Genomic DNA, 18,873 nt, shown 5'->3' with positions numbered 1-18,873 from the left:
TACCTTCTGCATACCCTCATGTTCATAGGCAACTTCTTTTCTACCTGGACAAAACTAAATCTTTCAGAAAAAATGGTTCACTTGTTTGTGGCCTTTGCAGGACCCAGAATGGGTAAATCTGTTTCCAAAATGAGACTTCTTGGCACTGAAACGCCATTACTTTCATCTGCCATCAAAATAAAGTGTCCTTACCTTCCAAAATAAAGGCAGTTTACTAGCTCGATGGCTACTTCAGTGACTTTCATTCCAGAGTCTCTATGGATGAAATCTGTGCAGTAGCAGCCACTTGGGCAAGACCAATGCCTTTATCACTCATTACAAATTGGATTTGGCCTCCAGGGAACGTGCATCTTTTGGTTCTGTAGTGCTCAGGAATGTCCTTCCTTAGGGCCACCCAGGACTCTAGTAGCTGGGGACTCTGTCCTAACTAAGGAATGAACAAAGAATTACAAGATAAGATAAAGAAGTTGTCTTGCCATGACGTTCCATCTGTGTTGTAGATCTTCATTCATTACTTCCTACCCTCCTTCCCCCTGGCTGGACTCCTGGTTTCCTTAGAATTAAGTTCTTTAAGATTTCCTCACGTTATCTGCTCAGAGCCTCGACCATCACTATTACTTCAATATTATAAGGGCGGGCAAACTATCTGAAGGGACTGTGAAGGGGCATTGTGGGTAGGTCTTGAGAGTTTGACTGGCATGAACTGGGTAACGGCAGTGTCTGTTGAGGGGTCGAAACCGAAGTCCTAACAGTAATGAAAAGATCTACATTACAGATGGAACGTTATGGTAAGAGACAGCCTTTTCCTCCAACTCTTAGTCCAGGTCTTTGCTGTTGCATTTGAACAGTTTTAGAACAGGCCTCCTTTCTGGCTTTTCTTGGCTCTTTGCTCTGACTTAAAAGCATTTTTATTTTTTAGTCTTTTATCCATATACTTTCATCAGTGTTGATCCATTTTGGTGGGGGGGTTCCCCTTCAGTTTTCCTTTTGTTTTGCTTATTACCATTAGCCTTGACTTTTAGTTCCAGTGTCTGTTTTCGTCCATTCAAACGTGGTAGTCTGATCTGGCCATTGCACTGAGCTTGAGCTCATCTGTTCCAGAGGTCTGACGCCTCTACCCATAACACAGTTGGTTGAGTTACACATGTCATTTGCTGCCCGAACTGTTCAGATGTGCAAGAGGCTTGCTACTCCTTTACGAAAGTTATTTTCAGCAGTACATTCTTACCATGACAATAGTTTTAATTAGATTTCTCAGATTATATATTGTATTTAAAAAGAAAAAAAATTCTATATAGATATTCAAGTCATGCTGTTCTTTGTAGTGCTTTTACCTTGTACTGTTTCTGCTGACCTGTTTGGAATCCTAGGCACTTGTAGCAGCTTTGGCTTTCAAAAGAGTTGGGATCTTCCAAAGATAACACTGACCACTCTTCCTTCCAAACACTGCCTGCATTCTGCTGCTTCTCTTCATCCAGTTGTACAGGAGCGGTTAATAACCAAGAATGTTTGAAAAAATCTGCTTTCAGTTCGTCTGACTTTGACACTTCTGCTGGCGATGGGTTGATATAGAAAGCAGACTTTCGCTTCAGCCACCTTTGCTCTCCAAATCGCTGAATTGTCTTTCTCATTACGAGGCTCCAGAGAGATCAGTCTTGTGGGTATTGCCAGTCAATGTCCAAAATTTGCCCTTCAGTCTTTGGTCATGCATCTGATCTCAACACAGCTGATTGTACAGGTAGAGAAGCAGGCACTAGCATTGCTATGAGCAGCCGCACCTATGTGACTGACTTTGTGGGAGGTTTTGTACTTTCAGTGCTGCTTACAATGGTTCCACCTTGTTTGGACCCAAAGACAGGGTTCAGCAAGACCATAGGAGAGTCTGCAGTGGGATTAAGCTTTTTCACCTTGCAAAGAACATTCTCCATAAGCTGGAGATCAGGAAAGCTGTTTCTGCAAATCGGTTCTTTCCCTGAGTCGCAAGGTGAAAAACTCCCCGTGGGGGGGGGGGGGGGCACAGTTTCAATGGATGATGCCCAAGAGGCAAACTGCAGTATCAGGGCTCCTGGGGTTACTTTTCTAGGAGTCTCTCATGGCCTCTGGTCTTTCAAAGTGCTGAACTGTTGCACTCAAGTCAGAGGGCATTTTTCCTTGCACCCTGGCAAAAGTTATGTCTTTCGGCTTTTCCTGGTTAGGGGTCGCCACAGTGGAACTCTGGTCCGCTAATGATTGGTAGTTGATTTTTTTTACGTGCTGGGTTACCAGCCCTGACGCACAACCTTCAACTAAGGTACGCCCATTCATGCATGTCTCCATGCAGAAGACGCTGTAGCTGAGAATCGAACCGGACATAGTCTTACTGTGAGGCGATAACGCTACCGCAGCACCACCACTGAAATTCTTGGGTACTGGGGATAATATCCAGAGGCTACTCTATTCCCTTTTTTCTTCAACTACAGAACTGTCTCCAATGTTCAGAATCAGTGGGTCTTAGCAGCCGTAGAAATTTCAAAGCTACTAGAAAAGTCGTCCAACCAGTCCAAGTCACCTGAACAAATTCGTAAGACCAAGTTGCAGTTAGCTATAATTAGGTTCATTTACCTTACTACGGCAGGAGGATAGGAAGTATTGGGTCTCATCAGAATACTGAAGCACTCTAGGGGATGTATTGAGAAGCCCATTGTTTCCAGTTTAGAGCTTTGCCATTCGGTGCCACTACAGTTTCCAGGCTGTTCACCAGAATCACGGCTGTTATAGTGGCACAGCTGCATCTTCAAGGGATCCGGGTCTTCCATTACCTAGAGGATTGGCTCCTCATTGCATTGCTCCCACTGAGCATCTCCTTTGGAAGCAACACTGTGTATTGTTTTCTTTTTTGCTTAAACTAGGAATCTTCCAAAGCGTTGACTCCAATACAAACCTAGGATGCCACTTGAATACAAAGTTTTAAATAGCCTCCTCCCAGCCAGAGTTCAGTCATTGTCGCATGACAGCCCTAGTTTACCAGTGGGATTAATCCTACGTCTTTTTAGGTCTCATGGCATAGACTTCCCCTAGCAAGTTATTTATACTCTGGGTGCAAAAATCAAAATTTGCACAGGTATGCAAAAACCACATCTCAATCGCTGACTTCCCCATTGGTAATTGATCATCTTTTCCGGATGGATCCTCTTACAGCTGTGGTGAGTAAGGATGTATCTGTTCTATTGTGAGGGGGTATTTTAACCATGTACCTTGGACCATCTTCCTTTCATAGGTTTATACTAGGCTATCTGCCCTAAGGCATTTATAAGCCTAGCCCAAATTTTTGTGGCTTACGCCACCCCTTATATGAAAAAATACTGTGCCCGTTAGTTTGTTGTGCCTCTGTCCAGCAGTGACACAGAGATGATTCCCGGGGTAAACCTACGATCTCCCATCCACAGGTCTAGATTTCTCTTTAACAGAGTCAGCGAGGTGCTCTGCCTCACATGGACCGGGATTTTATTCCACAGCATAGGGAGTCTCTGAGTGATAAATCTATCCCTCCAGCACGTCCTATTTATATCCGTGCTAAGGTTTAAGTCGCTTGCTCTGGTGGTTTTGGTGGATTTGGATTTTTTGAGGTGGAGCATGTCCATTAATTCCGGGTTGGACATGGCCTTGTATGTCAGGCACATGTCACCTCTGAGCAGACTGTATGCGACTGAATAGAGCTGGAGTTTCTTCAATCTGGCAGCATATGACAGATTTTGGAGTCCCTTTATCCTTTTGGTGAGGAACTTTTGGGGTGTCTCCAATTGCTGCAGATGTCTGGTGAGGTACATCCCGAATGGGGCATTGTACTCTATCATTGGTCTGATAAGTGAAGAGTACAGGGGAACAATGACCTCACTAGATCTGGATATGAATCCCTTCATGATCAGGTGGGCAATGTAGAAGGTCTTTCTAACCACTTTAGCAATGTGAGTGTCAAAAGAAAGGCCACTGTCAACTTGGGTCCCCAGGTCCCTGATAACCTCTTCTGTGCTTAGTGGATTGCCACCTATATGGTAGCTTGGGGTTACCTTGTTTTTCCCGAAGGGTATGACTATACATTTTTTGGCGTTTAACTTCAGGCCATGGCTCTGGCACCAGCTATCTGTTTCCGTGAATCCCTTCTGAAGGATATCCGTGTCCGATGCACTTTCCACTATGGCGCCCAGTTTGCAGTCGTCTGCAAACTTTGTCAGCCAAAGTCCTCCCATGCTGGCCTGTACTTCTGAGAAGTAGATGCCAAACAATAGGGGGCCAAGGACCGAGCCCTGTGGGACACCACTTGTGACCGGCTTGGAGTCTGACACAGCGCCAGCAACTCTAACCCTGTGGGTTCTGTCCTTAAGCCAGTTTGCAACCCATCTTGTGACATATGGGTTTACATTTAAGCTGGTAAGTTTTTCTACAATACCAGAGTGGGGTATTGTCGAAAGCCTTTGCAAGGTCAAGGTAGGCTGTATGGACTGCCTTTCCCTCATCAATGGCCTTGGTGACTGTTTCGAAGAAGTCGACCAAGTTCAAAAGGCATGATCTTCCCTTGACAAAGCCAAACTGGGTCGGGTCCAATGTCTGCAAGTCCCCTATATCTTTGTTTATGAGCTCCACCGGCCAATCTTCACATTGTTGTCTTGAGATGAGGGAGGTCCTAGTGTTGGTATTTCAGGACCTACTACCCATTGCGTGTGATATCTATTGATGCAGACATGATTGGGTTTCTCCTTGTTTGTACCATATAACATTCTTGACCCATTTGTCAGGAGGCCATGAGGGCTTGGCAGTGGGTGCTGTTGAACAAAGCTTTCTAATTCTGGGGAGCACCAGTGTACTTGCAGATGCACTGAGCAGAGCACTTCTAATGCCTCATGAGTAGTCCCTCAGCCCTCCTGAGGCACAAACAGTTTTCAGCCACTGGGGCTGATCTGCTTGAGATTTTTGCCTCATCTTAAGGTAGCAGGTACTGTGCCTTGATCTCCCCACTGGAAGTGTCACCAAGGGATACCTTGGTCCACAATTGGTCCCCAGGGCTTCTTTGTATGCCTTTACGTCTGATGAGCCGAGTTCATGCAGAAAGCCGCACAGTGCAAGGCTGCGGCTATCCTTATTGCACACCTTTGGGCCAAGCAGGCTTAACTTTCATATCCAGTGTCTATTTTTATTTACATAATGTTAGACCTATGTCTCTCTTGTCAGCTTCAAACTCTGTCCACCCCTTTTCCAAATTGTCAACTTTACCTTCTAGAAGACTGCGTGGAGATTAATTTCCATCCAAGTACAGTCTTAAACGTATTTCCTTTCAGCCATTGCGATAGCTCTATTATCTTCTATCCAAATTTCCTTTGCTTTCCTTGGGTTTTCATTATGCCAAGTACTTTTTTTTTTCTCAAATGACGTTTAAAATCCTTTACCTGTAGAAGCAAACTTGAACAGAGTATCTGTAACTCTGTGCTATTATGTGTAGAGGCAGAGTAGACTCTGGAACCGGTCAGGTCAGACAAACCACGCGTTTATAGCAGACTAAAATGAGACTACATGGATCCAGTGTTATAGTGAGTACTTGACTTCATTTTTCTCTGGTGTTCAAGTCGCTAGGTCTTGAGTTTGCAGCTTTCTTTCGCTACACTGGCGGCATGTTGAAGGCAGTTTCTCCCTGTCTGGTGTGGAGAAGGTAGACTTTTCAATGTTTCTTATGAGCATGTTGCCCCTCCCCCAAAGTTAAGCATGTTAAATGTGTAGTTTTCCTACTTTAGGAATATGCTGTTCGTAAAAACTGACACTTTTCTTGAAGCATATTAATGAGGGTCCACTTCAACATGGTGTAAAAGCTATCACAAATGTTTTCTGCGTCTCTACCTGCTAGCTCTTATCTAGGTGTATCAACTGCAAGACTGTCCAAGGACACGTTTTTCGGCTCCTGTACAGCTGATTCCAGTACGTCTTCCTCTGTGCAGGGCACAAGGGTACTAGGGCTCATGGCTGTTGTGATTTTCCATGTACATCTTATCAGTCCTGCAGTGGGCCTTGTGTGCTTAGTGCTTGTATCTGATGCATGCCCAGCTTGATCAGAAATAGATTTCTCAGAGGTGTGTATAACAAGTGTTTAGCCCAGCCTCATGCAATTCACTCCTTGAATCCTTGGTGATGGATGCCTCAGCCTTGTAGCATGGGGGGCAATCCATGTTCTCTGGTAAAGGTAAGCCCACACATTGTAACTACACAGAACATGCCAATGGTATGGTACATCAAGTAAAGAGGAACTTCATTCCTACTCCCGTCATGCAAGGGTTCGATAGTGGGACGCCATTTTGAATTGATAACCTAGTGAGTATGTCTACCGGTCTAGCACAGCTAGGTGCTCACTAATACCATGCATGTGGTCCTTTAGCTAGTTTGTGGTAAGCTTTGCCCTACTGTTTGAGGGGGGTCATTGCGGTCTCTTCCTCCCCTTCCAATGCAAAATACAGCAGCAGCTTCTGTAGTGTAATAACCCAGACACCTTAGTCCAGCAGTTGCCTTCATATGGCAAAATATTTGCCGAAGGTACAGGGTATGTGTCTAGGCTTCTTTCTGGCCTGTGCGGTCTCATTTGCTGTGGGGTCACCTGCTAGAGAAGCTTGCCAGTTTGTGGCCCTTAAGAACCCCTTTTTTCTCTCTACTAAGCCTTTCCCAGATTATCTGGTTAAAGTGATTTTAATAGCCAGGGGGCCATGCTCAACAATTTTTGGTGCTCCAAATACTTATGCCTAGAAGTTCTGCACCAGAAAGCTGCTAATAGCGGACAGGTGTATTTACCTCAGTTTGTGTTTAAGGGGGTAGAATTTGTGATCCTGTTCTGTCCATGCCCCCCTCCCCAATTAAGGGACTTTCTGTTAGTGACCAACTTCCACTGAGACTTAAAATTCTTCACTAGTTTCCCTTAAGATGTGCTAGACCTGTAACGGACCCTTTCCATCAAGGTGACCCATTCTGTCATGGGATCTTAAGCAAGGCCATTAACTTTTCATTGTTCTCACAGTCCTCCCCCTGAGTTGTACTTGCTACAGTGCTTTTATGTGTACAAGAAGCACATTTTCTTCCAAGTCCCTCCTTTTAAAAAGAGAGGACTTTTGCTTCCTGGTGTTCTAAACGTTTTGGGCCAACTTTGTCCAGGTTGATTATCAGTTCTGAGTGGAACTTCTGTCAGTGCAGTGGAAAAGATTGAACCAAAACCGTGCAGGTTTTTTCATTCTGGTAAGGTCTGTTTTTACTTTTTAATCCAGAGCCAGTGTGTAAAGCAAGTTTTGAGTATTTTGGAACAGTCATTCAGGATCTGTGTAACTATAACATACATGCAATAACTGCACCATTTAATGTTACTGCTCTGGCCACACGCAGTAGCTGCTGAGAAGTTCAAGAAAATGGATCAGCAGGCTAAGGGAGGTCAGTGCATCTCAAAACTTGGTAGTCTGTATACTATTCATTTTATGAATGTCTGTAGGGTTATTTATCACATGCTGTCTGGGAGTGCAACCTTTCATAGTTGACCATCCCTTCTTTGATTTCTCAAGTTTTTTGGGTTTCTAATATGATGGGAATATGGACCCCATTCCGAAGTCAGAGTACGATTAAAGTTCATGAAATTAGTATTTCACTCTTTGATGTTGGCCAAAAGTGCTCTTCGCAGTACCCGCAATGTGCCCAGCAGTGACTCCTGCAAATGATACGGTGTTGCATGAATTGGTAACATAACTAGATGTATGATTATAAATTATTTTTAAGACCAGTTGCTCCTACTACTACTGGAAATGTCTGGGTATCCTTCCACATGGCACTTGTTTCTGCTTGCAGATCAAGGTATTTTATGACAGTCTCTCTGTACGCAAGACACAATAGTCACTAGGTGTGGCAATTTCAATGATCAATGCTACTTTTGTCTGTCTTGGATCGTTATGTCTGGTTTTCTAGTATCTATCTTTTGGACTGTTGGTATTGGGTGATCCCATGTGATGTACAACGTCATTTTCTATGATTCTCTGTGGCTCATTAATGTTTCAGCCATTTCCAGTGTAACAATCTTGCCACATTATGCTTTTCAGTATACTGTCCCTCTGCCATGAGAGCATTGCAGCTAGCAATAAGGTGTGTAACTGTTTCCAACTCTGTTCCACAAAACCTACATATGTCTTTCTCCCACATGTTCAATGGACTTGGTAAACCAGCGTGTATGCAGCCCACTATCTTTGGCTGCCAATATTAACCCTTCATTTCTTGATGTAAATTCACTTTTCCATTCCTGCGTTCATTCTTTATCAAGTTTTTTATACTTGCAACTATATTTGTTTCCACATTTCTTGCCTTCTCATCTGATCCTTCACTTTGTATTCTTTTTTTTTTCTCTTTTTTTTTTTTTTTTTTTTAGCACATTCAGTTGCTGTTTTTTATCCACTTCTGGTTTGATTTCCATTCCTGCTTGATGTCGATATGCTTCTGCTAAATTAAGCAGAGATGTCAACTTAGATTTAGTCTCCATGTTTCAAAACTTTCACCACATTTGGATCTTGTGAGGTCAATAGATTGTGGAGTCCCACGACTGCGGATCTATACATGTAATTCAAGTAGGCCCATCCCTCCTTCAGAATGGGGGATATGTAGTCTTGGTATACACTGATTTTTTTTATAAATCATATGGTGAGCATGAAGCATCCTTGTTTTGAAATCCAGTCTAACACTTTTTGGGGCCAGTCAATCACTCCCAAACTGTTAGGACAGGAAGAGCAAATTGATGTATAGGTTGGATCTTGTTCATAGGCGTCAATTCTGTTTTCAGGATTAATTTAAGTCTTCTAAAGTGATCCTTACTAAGCCTTATTCGCATTTGTTTTATTGCTGATCCTTCAAGTATTTATACACCCGCTCTTGCTCAAGTTCTTTTATATCACATTCTTGTCCCAAACTGGTGCTGCAATTTTCCTTTTTTAAAGGTTGCTTTTGCACATTTATCAAGACCAAATGACATTCCGATATCTGAAAGCTTTGACAACCTACAGCTGTGCTTTCAGTTCCTCATCTGATGTGCTATACAATTTTAAATCAACAAGGAGAAGATGGGAAGTTTTCTAGAAGCCAAATTGTAGCCATGGCCTAGGCTGTTAAGTAAGCAGCTTAATGGGTTAATGGCAAGGCAGAATAACAAGGGTGACAGTCGCCCTGGAATATCCCCCTTTGAATTTTTATCCCTGGGATGATAAAGGACAGATTATCATGACTTAATTGCAGTGGTCTGCCACTGTTTCATGGTTACTGTAAATCTGTGTTTTTAAGCACTCTATCCTTGAATGTGGGTTACTATCAAATGCTTTTTTGTAGTCAATCCATGCCATATTTAGGTTCTTCACCTTCTTACAATTCTCCACTATAACTTTGTATAACTTTTTTTATTGCCCTTTTGTTCTTCTGCCATAATTGAGTTTTCCTCTAAATGACTATAAACTGTCAGCATCAATTCCAGTGTATAGTTTGTATGTTGCAAGACAAGTTATTGGTCTAATTTTTAGGGTAGCTTGCAGTTTCACTGTTAAGAGCATTGTTTTTCCTGTTAACCATTGCAGTGTTTGTTCAGGGTGCTTTTATAAATGGTTCTTACTCATGGCTAAATCATCATGCAAAGAAGTTGCTACTTTAAGCCAAAAGTTAGGTACTGCATTGGGGCCTGGGGTTTTCCAGTTAGATGCCTTTCTCAACTTTATTTCAATCTCTCTAGTTATTTCATCACATTTCATATCCTGTACCCTTAAACTTCTCTCTCTATTTTTATCCATTTAGCATCTGTTCCACAGGATCTTCATAGATACTTCTCCAAAATGTGTCTACTTCCTCTTTTTTGGTGGTTTATTCCTTTTACCTTATTTCCCAGCTCTCAAACTTTTTTGGGTCATCAATTTGATGTTCATCGTGCATACAGCTGCAGTCATAACAGATGGCCATCAGGCAGGTCCTCGGTCGGCCGAATTCCAAAGTCTAGGTCCGGCGTCTGTTGTCGTCGCTTCTTCCCTGATGTCAGTGCGACAGGGGTATAAAGGAACCCGCCGACAACATTTTCTTCAGTCTTTCTTGCCGCGCGGTGCCCGAAGCAGAAGCAGTTCGCACGTGCCGGTCGGCGGCTCCTGAGATTACAAAAATTTGGAAACCAAAGTCATCTTAAAAGCTAAGTACCCTGTTGGGGAAACTTTTCTTGCCTCAGACCGATGTCAGACAAAGTTAATAATTGTATTTCTTGTGGGAAGCAAATACCGCATAAGGGTTTCCATTCCCTCTGTATACCTTGTTTAGGCCCAGACCACGACGTCTCGGTCTGTCGCTTTTGTGCTACATTCAACAAACGCACTATTAAGCATCTTCGCCCAGCATTATTTTGGGAAAGCATTTAACTATTGAAAACAAAAAAGAGCGGATTTGTAGAACTAAACTCCTTTATTGGTAAGCGCTTTCGTTGGCAAAAGGTAAACCAACTTCTTCAGACCATCAAAAAACAAGATACAATCCCATGTGAAAAGGAATGCCCTTTATACACAGTTAGTCTAATCAAGCAATCAATTAAGTAAAAAACAATCAACAATAAAAACTCACAAGTAACCATTTGTTTGCTGAACCAGAGATTTGTTTTACATAGGTTTTTCTAAAATCAGTAAACCTTAGACAAACTTTCTCAAGCCTAGTTTATCTCAATATTAAAAATACCAAATCACCCAGCCTTGTGATGGTAATATAGTTACTTTAAAATTACTAAATTTTTAAAACCATGTATATAATCCTAAATTGATCTATTTATTCAAAAAGGCCTGTAATGCTTATCTAGCTAAGGCTTTTGTTTTGAGTAAACATTTAATAGATACATATTCATTTAAACCCGGCATAATGTAAGCCATGGTACGGATCTGCCATGCCAATTCTATTTCCTCGAGTTTAATTTGCCATGGACCACCCCTGCTGTTATTGTCTACTTTTTGCAAGACAATAAAACTGAACTTATGGTCTGGGTGTTTTATTATATGCCTTGCTAGGGCATTTGTACTGACCTGCCTATCAGTGCTATATTGATGTTCATATATCCTTTGCTTGAGTTTTCGTTCTGTTTTTCCAATATAGTAACCTTCGCATTGGTTGCAGACGGCCCCATAAACTAACCCTTGGGAATCACATGTATGTCTACCCCAAATTTGATGCATCTTATCTCTGATGTTAACCTTATTAGTCACTTTAATATGTTTACATTGGGCGCATCTTCCACATTTAAACATACCAGTTTGGCCTCTTAAAGCTTTTTTCGGTCTCTCAACCAAATTTTTCAAATTGAGACCGCTTCTATATGTTATAGCTGGTGTTGTGCCCAACATTTTGACTAATGCATTGTCCTGTTGTATTAAAGACCAATTTTTACATATAATCTCCCTAATGCTGCTTGCATCTAGGGAATAGGTTGTTAGAAAACTAGTTGCCCCATTCAGTACCTTTTCTTTTCCCTGGGAATTGTTAATAACATTCCCCACTGGTGGGGTTGTGTAAACTTGTTTTTCTTGTACCAAAGGTTGAAAATACCCTATTGATCTTTTATTACGTACCTCTTCCATCACTTGATCGATTAAGGGTAAAGGATAAGCTCTTTTTAAGAGCATTTCTTTGAGGAGATTACACTCTAAGAAATCATCAAAATTGGATACCATCTCGCTGCTCTTACTGCCTGTCCCTTAACCACTGCCCTTTTCTGATGGAGGGGATGACAACTTGTGAAATGTAAAAATGTATTAGAGTATGTGGGTTTTCGATGGATGGTAGAACTAAATTGCCTATTGTTATTGTCTTTACTAAGGTGGATGTCCAAAAAATTAACCTCATTTTGGCCTACTTGGTATGTAAATTCCAAGAATGAAGTAAATTAAGTCATTTCAGTTATAAACACATTAATCATGTCCACTGGCCCCTTCCACAAGAAGAACATGTCATCCTGGTACCTTGTGTACCAGGCCACATGTTCTTTGTATGTTGTACAATTAAATAGGAAGGACCTTCCTCAATAGGCCGAGACACTGTTGGCAAAACTGCTCCCACAAGGGGAGCCCATTGCAATGCCACTCTTTTTTGGAGGAACATGTGCAGGTGATTTTATATGCTGTTTGAGTGATAAGCTCCCTTGTGGGTTAGACTGATTGATATGGGGTTTCTCCTTCAGTTCAAGTGGAAAAAAGAAAACATTTCTTTCTAGAATCAAAAATCACGTTTTCACCTACCAAAGGTCCACAGCAGTACAGGTGGTTGTTAGTGGTAGGAAAAGATGCCTCCTGTAATAAAAAAAAAAAAAAAACTAAAAATCTATGGATTAGCTGTTGTATGCTTTGTGGCGATTTCCTGCTGGGGAGTTCTGACAAAGAGTTTGGGTTAGATGTGAATGGTTTTCTGTTTAGAAGTAGCCATGGTTTCTTCAGAGAAATTAATCCCTCCCCTTTTGGTGATGACTATCATGATTTCTACCCCAGTGAACATACCAATTTGTAGCGGATTCCTCTCCACACCACTTAAGATGTTTAGATGCCTGAGCTGTTTTGGGTAATGGCCAAAGTCGAGGCTTTAAACCACCACACACGTGTCTGTCTCTCTCTCTCTCTCTCTCTCTCTCTCTCTCTCTCTCTCTCTCTCTCTCTCTCTCTCTCTCTCTCTCTCTCTCTCTCTCTCTCTCTCTCTCTCTCTGTGCGTCTCTCTCTCTCTCTCTCTCTCTCTCTCTCTCTCTCTCTGTGCGTCTCTCTCTCTCTCTCTCTGTCTCTCTCTCTCTCTCTGTCTCTCTCTCTCTCTCTCTGTGCTCTCTCTCTCTCTCTCTGTCTCTCTCTCTCTCTCTCTCTCTCTCTCTCTCTCTCGCTCTCTCTCTCTCTCTCTCTCTCTGTCGTCTCTCTCTCTCTCTGTCGTCTCTCTCTCTCTCTCTCTGTCGTCTCTCTCTCTCTCTCTGTGCCTCTCTCTCTCTCTCTCTCTCTCTCTCTCTCTGTGTCTCTCTCTCTCTCTCTCTGTGCGTCTCTCTCTCTCTCTCTCTCTGTCTCTCTCTCTCTCTCTCTCTCTCTCTCTCTCTCTCTCTCTCTCTGTCGTCTCTCTCTCTCTCTCTCTGTCGTCTCTCTCTCTCTCTCTGTCTCTCTCTCTCTCTCTCTGTGTCTCTCTCTCTCTCTCTCTCTCTCTCTCTCTCTCTCTGTCTCTCTCTCTCTCTCTCTCTGTGCGTCCCTCTCTCTCTCTCTCTGTGCCTCTCTCTCTCTCTCTGTGCGTCTCTCTCTCTCTCTCTCTCTCTCTCTCTCTCTCTCTCTCTCTCTCTCTCTCTCTCTCTCTCTCTCTCTCTCTCTCTCTCTCTCTCTCTCTGCGTCTCTCTCTCTCTCTCTCTCTCTCTCTCTCTCTCTCTCTCTCTGTGCGTCTCTCTCTCTCTCTCTCTGTCTCTCTCTCTCTCTCTGTCTGCGTCTCTCTCTCTCTGCGTCTCTCTCTCTCTCTCTCTCTCTCTCTCTCTCTCTCTCTCTGCGTCTCTCTCTCTCTCTCTCTCTCTCCCTCTCTGTGCGCGTCTCTCTCCCTCTCTGTGCGCGTCTCTCTCCCTCTCTGTGCGCGTCTCTCTCCCTCTCTGTGCGCGTCTCTCTCCCTCTCTGTGCGCGTCTCGTGCTCTCGTGCTCTAGCTCTGTTGCGCTCCCTGCGTTGCCCTCTCTAGCTCTGCATCGCACTCTGGCTCTCTGCGTCGCGCTCTGCTTCACGCTCTGTCTCTCTGCGTCGCGCTCTGGCTCTGCGTCGCGCTCGTTTCGCTCTCTGCGTCGCGCGCTGGCTCTCTGCGTCGCGTGTGTATATGTATTTCATAAAGTTGGAAAACTTGACTTTTTTTCAGGCCAGTTTTGCATTTGCTGCATGTTACATGTGCAGTTTTTTTGTACATTAGACTGCCAGAATTCCGATAGGCCACTTAGTACACCAAAGGGAGGGATAATTACCCATGTCCTAGTCTCATGTACTCACATGTGGTATTCTCCACCTCAACCCAAACATCCATGTCATACACCAAAGCTTGAGCCTGGCTGCTGCAGGGTGCATGGGATGTCACATGCAGGGCTGTAAACAGTGGTCCATAAATGTAACGTCTGCATGCACAAAACTCGGAACCCTGCTGCAGTTGAATGTCAGCTTGCTCATTCTGCTTCGTTACTGAACAAGTGAAAGGTAAGTACCCCATTGGGGAATTTTTTGAGTAAGCTTAGGTTGATGTTTATTAGCAGATATCATCTAGGAATGGAAATGAATTTGCGGTCTACAAATCCTGCACAGAGATGTGCACGATCTCTTGATTTCATTTAGAGCTGTCCCCCGACCATAGGGCATGCAAAATGTGCCCGTCTTTCTTCCCTAAAACCTTGCACAGCAATCTGGCAGACCTTAAACTGTTTGTAGAAAAACAGCGTCTGAAACGACTGGCCCCTCTGTATGGATACTGAACCGGACGTTGAGGTGGAGCCACCTAAAAAGGCGGCCAAGGTGAGTCTGCCTGATGCTGTACCTCTGACTCTGCACGTCTCTGGATTTTTCTGTAGCGTCCGCCTGTTAGGGGGGGCTCTCCCATTGGCTGCCTTTAGCTTCCAAGGAGGGCACCTCTACCTCAGGCCTGGTGTCTGATACCAGGCCTGTAAACTCTCTTGACTACTCAAACTCCGTTTCAAGAGGGAACAAAAGACCAGGCATTTTTCTCCCACAATGGAAGACTAGCCTGACTGGCAGACTCTCCCAGTCACTTTTTCAGGCGACCCTGAGGCCTAGTGGCTTTCAAAACCCTGCACTTCCTGCATTTAGAAATTTGCCTCTGCTACTCCATCCCACTTCCTCCGTCTCTCTCATATACTTTAGCTGGCCTGTCCCCTGCAATACTGTTCCCTAGATGAGGACTCCTTGGAAGGAGACTCTCCACCAGAGGAAAAAACTTTTGGGAAGACCATCTCTAAAATGAGAGACTATTTTAAGTGCGACTCCATCCAAACTACTTACAGAAAAGTCCTCTGCTCCCTCTTATTCCTGCAGTGGTTTCTGCTTGGATGCCTTTGCCTCTCCTTCCAAGACCCCAGAATCTCAACCTCCAGCCCGCAAAAGGCCAGACATGTTCTACAAAGTTCCTGATTGCCATGGGAAGTTTGAGGTATTTGTAGACAGCTGTGATTTGTTGTGGCTGCTGAGGAGCAATATAGGCAGATTCCAGCCTCTCTGCTCCCATTGGATAAGGATGCACTTCCTCCACCTTGGCCTATAGGGCCATCAGTTATCAAACTTATGGAAAAGTATGCCCTAGATCTAGTTTGAGGCCTCTAGTTTGTGCCCTTGTATGCCTGACTCCCCAATAAAGCCAAAACTTTCTTTAGCAGCACAAGTAGCCATCCTTCTATAAAATTCATCTACAGTGCTGCAGATGCCTCAGCCAGGTCACTGCACGAACCAAAAAGAAAAGATAAACTGAAGACTACAGACGACGAATCCACTTAACACACCAGTTTATTGCACCACTAGCGCTTCGGCAAACGCTTTCAAGGTTGTATAAAACATCACAACTTGGTTTATATACCCTAATACATAAAACAATTAAACAAGCAGCCTAAACCAATTAATCAATACACATTAAAAATTACTGTCTCATCAGATAAGCCTCCAGTTACATTCCACGTTCAGACCCTGAGGAAATAGTGTCATATTTCAAAATAAAAATACTTTATATGACCACTTCTTTTTATACAAATCTGAAAATACACCCTTCATAATGTGTTCTAAGATAGTGGCTTGTAACCCATTTTGGATTAGAATTGTGAACCAGCATAAAATGTTTAGCAACAGGGCTATCTTTTTTTATAATATTCCTGACGTTCTCCTGCAGTTTAAACTTCCTTTTACTTTCTCCTCAGCCAGGTCAAGCTGTATCTGCCTGTCTTATGTAGGGATTCCTGGCTCAAACTCCAACCCCTACCAGATGACGCACAAAATCCTGGATGCCCTCCTGGGCAACTTCCTGTTTGGCAAACAATCTGCAGAACTTTTCAAAAATCTGCAAGAAAAAAGTAAAGAACTCGAGTGCTAAGCATCTACTGGTGTCCCTAGTTCCTAAATTCTACATGAACTACCCCAGCAGAACCAGGCTTTGTTAGGGCACCTGCTCCCTCTTCAAAGGAGAGAGGCCAGAAAACACTGATCCACCAGAACTAGTTCCCCTCATTCTACACCCAGGCAGCCCTTTCCAGGCCGACCCAACACTGGCAGTAGTGGGGAAAAGGGTACTTTATAACCTGGCAAAAGAAGCCGCCTTCAAAATGCGTACCCCTTCCTCCACAAAAAAAGTCAATCCAATACCCCAGGTCATTCGGGGTTTACTATCACAAGGGGCTGTAGAGAGCTCCACTAGAACAAGGGGGTCAAGGGTTTTACTGCAGACTCTTCCGGGTTCCAAAAAAGGAGGGCCCTTGGAGGTCATTACTTGATTCTGTCCCTGTTAAACCCCTTCCTGAACTCTCCTTCCGCATGCTATCCCTGCAACCCCTTCCACTTTTGACACCAGGTGCCTTTATGACCACTTTGGACTCCATGTCCCCATCCACCCAGACTTCTGCTGTGCCATCCTCTCGCTGTCAATTTACTGCAGCAGCAAGAGTTTTCAGTGTCTAGCCCCAGCAGTAGCCTTCTGCAGAAGTAAGGGCATACAGATCTTCCCATACCTCATCCAGGCAGAAGAGGCTTTCAGGCACGCCTGCATTTCACTTTGTCTCCTAGGAAGTCTGGGGTTCACACTCTACCTACTCAAGTCCTCTCACTCAATTCTATGACCAGATCTCAAGTTGCAGAGTAAGGACAAATCTGATGAAGGTTTTCCTCCCACAAGAAAAGATCACTTCTCTGACAAACCTTTTCCAAAACTTAGTTCACATGGTACTTGAACGTATGGTTCACATGGTACTTGAACGTATGGTCCCAACACAATCACCCTCTGGACTTTCAGGTGCCCTTCCTGCCCTGCCTGAAAAAAAGTTAGGGTGGTGGATCCAGCAAGTGGTACAGAATCCAGGACTCCCCTTTAGCCCACCAAGACAGCCCAGCTCATGTGCACAGATGCCTTGGATCCAGGGTGGGGGCCACCATGAGTGGGCCTCAAGGTACAAGCTCAGTGGGAGCTCTTCCTCCGTAAAAAAAAAAAAAAAACACCAGTGCGAGGGAAATGACTACCCTTCTCCTAGTCCTGAAGATTTTTCACCTGCTTCCTGGTCCCTTGCAAGTCTTCACGGACAACACAGTGGTACATCAAACGGGGGGGAAGGGGGGGGTCTATATCCTATTTAATTCGCAGGCTGGCCATACAAGCATAGAAGTTGGCCACTCCATACAATGTTACTTTACAAGTGGTCGACAGCCAACAGGCAGATGCCCTCAGCAGATAATTGTCTCAAAATCAATTGGATGTTCTAAGAAATGTTTTCTTAGACATTGTATGCTAGTGTGGGTCTCTACAGATCTGTTTGCCTCCCCTCAGGTCATAGAGCTACGACTATTCTGCTCCAGGATCCTCTCGCCACTAACGTGGGAAGAGTGGGTGCCTTCTCAGTCTCATGGAAGGGGCTGTTTCTGTATGCCTCCCCCCCTTCCCTCTCATTCAGAAAATCCTGCTGAATTCAGCAGGACAAGCCAGAAATCTTGCTGGTTACTCCCTATTGGCCGCGGCAGTGTTGGTTCACCCTTCTCTCCCTTGCCAAGGGCAGCCACCACAAGTTGCCTCCCAAGTTGGACCTTCTCTCACAACAGAAGGGATCCCTCATCTGCAAACCCTCAGCCTTACCTCATGGGTGATAACTTCTGATTCCTTTCAGACACCTTTACGCAGAGGACAATACTATCTGTCCTGCATAAGGCCGGGAAACCTAGATTCCATAAAGAATTTCCAACTGGTAACGCCAAAGGCAACTAGACACCTTCCAAGTGGATGCACCTCTAGTGCTGGCTTGTGTGCGCTCCTAAAAAATCAGACCTTCCATTCTTTTCAGTGAAAGTTAATTTTCTGCCATTTCAGCCTGCTTTCCTATTGACCCACCCCTATTTTCAAGATTGAAGGTGAAACTTTTAAGAGGGTCCCTCACATCAGACCTCCAAGGAAACCTATTTCTCCTCCTTGGGATCGGAACTTTGTTCTTGAGAAACCTACTACTGCCCTCTTTGAATCTGCAGTTTCCACCACAACTTTAAAGATGTGTAGTTGGAAGACTGTCTTGGTAGCCATTATTTTAGCTAGGAGAATCTGAGCTACAAGCACTTATGGCTTCACCACCCTACAGTTTTTCACAAGGACAGGGTTTCTCTCCATGCCAATGCACTGTCCCTTAATCTGTTTACCCACCTTCTTTGCCACAGAATGACAGAGTGCTCCATTCCCTAGATGTTCACAGGCAACTGAGGTTTCATCTGGTAAGACCCAAGGACATTAAGGAGTTTGACAGACTCTAAATCCTTTCATCCCAGAGCCCTGGGGAAAGCTGTATCCAAAATATCTTCCTAGATCCACAAAACTATTTGTTACTCTTTCCATGAGTTACCCCAGACAGAGCCCACTCCACTGGGGCAGTGGCTTTCAGGCACTTCTCAAGGGCCTTGATACAGCCACTGTCCTAGAGGCAGCTATAATGTCCTCTGTATGTATAGTTCACTAAATACTAAATTGGGCATATCCAGAGCTAGATCGGGATTCACAAAAGCGATCTTCCATGGATTCCTGGAGACTGCAACTTCTTCGTCCACCCTTTTCTCTGCTTGAGTTGTGCTACTCTCCCACATGTGAGAATACTGCAGCATGAGAATAGGACCATAGAT

General features: G+C 44.0%; 1 protein-coding gene across 6 annotated transcripts in view; it reads left to right on the top strand.

The window, feature by feature from the left end:
- HNRNPH1 (heterogeneous nuclear ribonucleoprotein H1) overlaps positions 1-18,873 on the top strand; it is a 251,741-nt gene that overhangs the window by 77,077 nt on the left and 155,791 nt on the right. The gene's annotated exons all lie outside the window — the stretch shown is intronic.

Source organism: Protopterus annectens, chromosome 4.part0 (genome assembly GCF_019279795.1).
Source record: "Protopterus annectens isolate FY-2018-M chromosome 4.part0, PAN1.0, whole genome shotgun sequence".
Taxonomy (NCBI): Eukaryota; Metazoa; Chordata; order Ceratodontiformes; family Protopteridae; genus Protopterus; species Protopterus annectens.
This window is presented reverse-complemented; position numbering and strand designations above follow the sequence as displayed.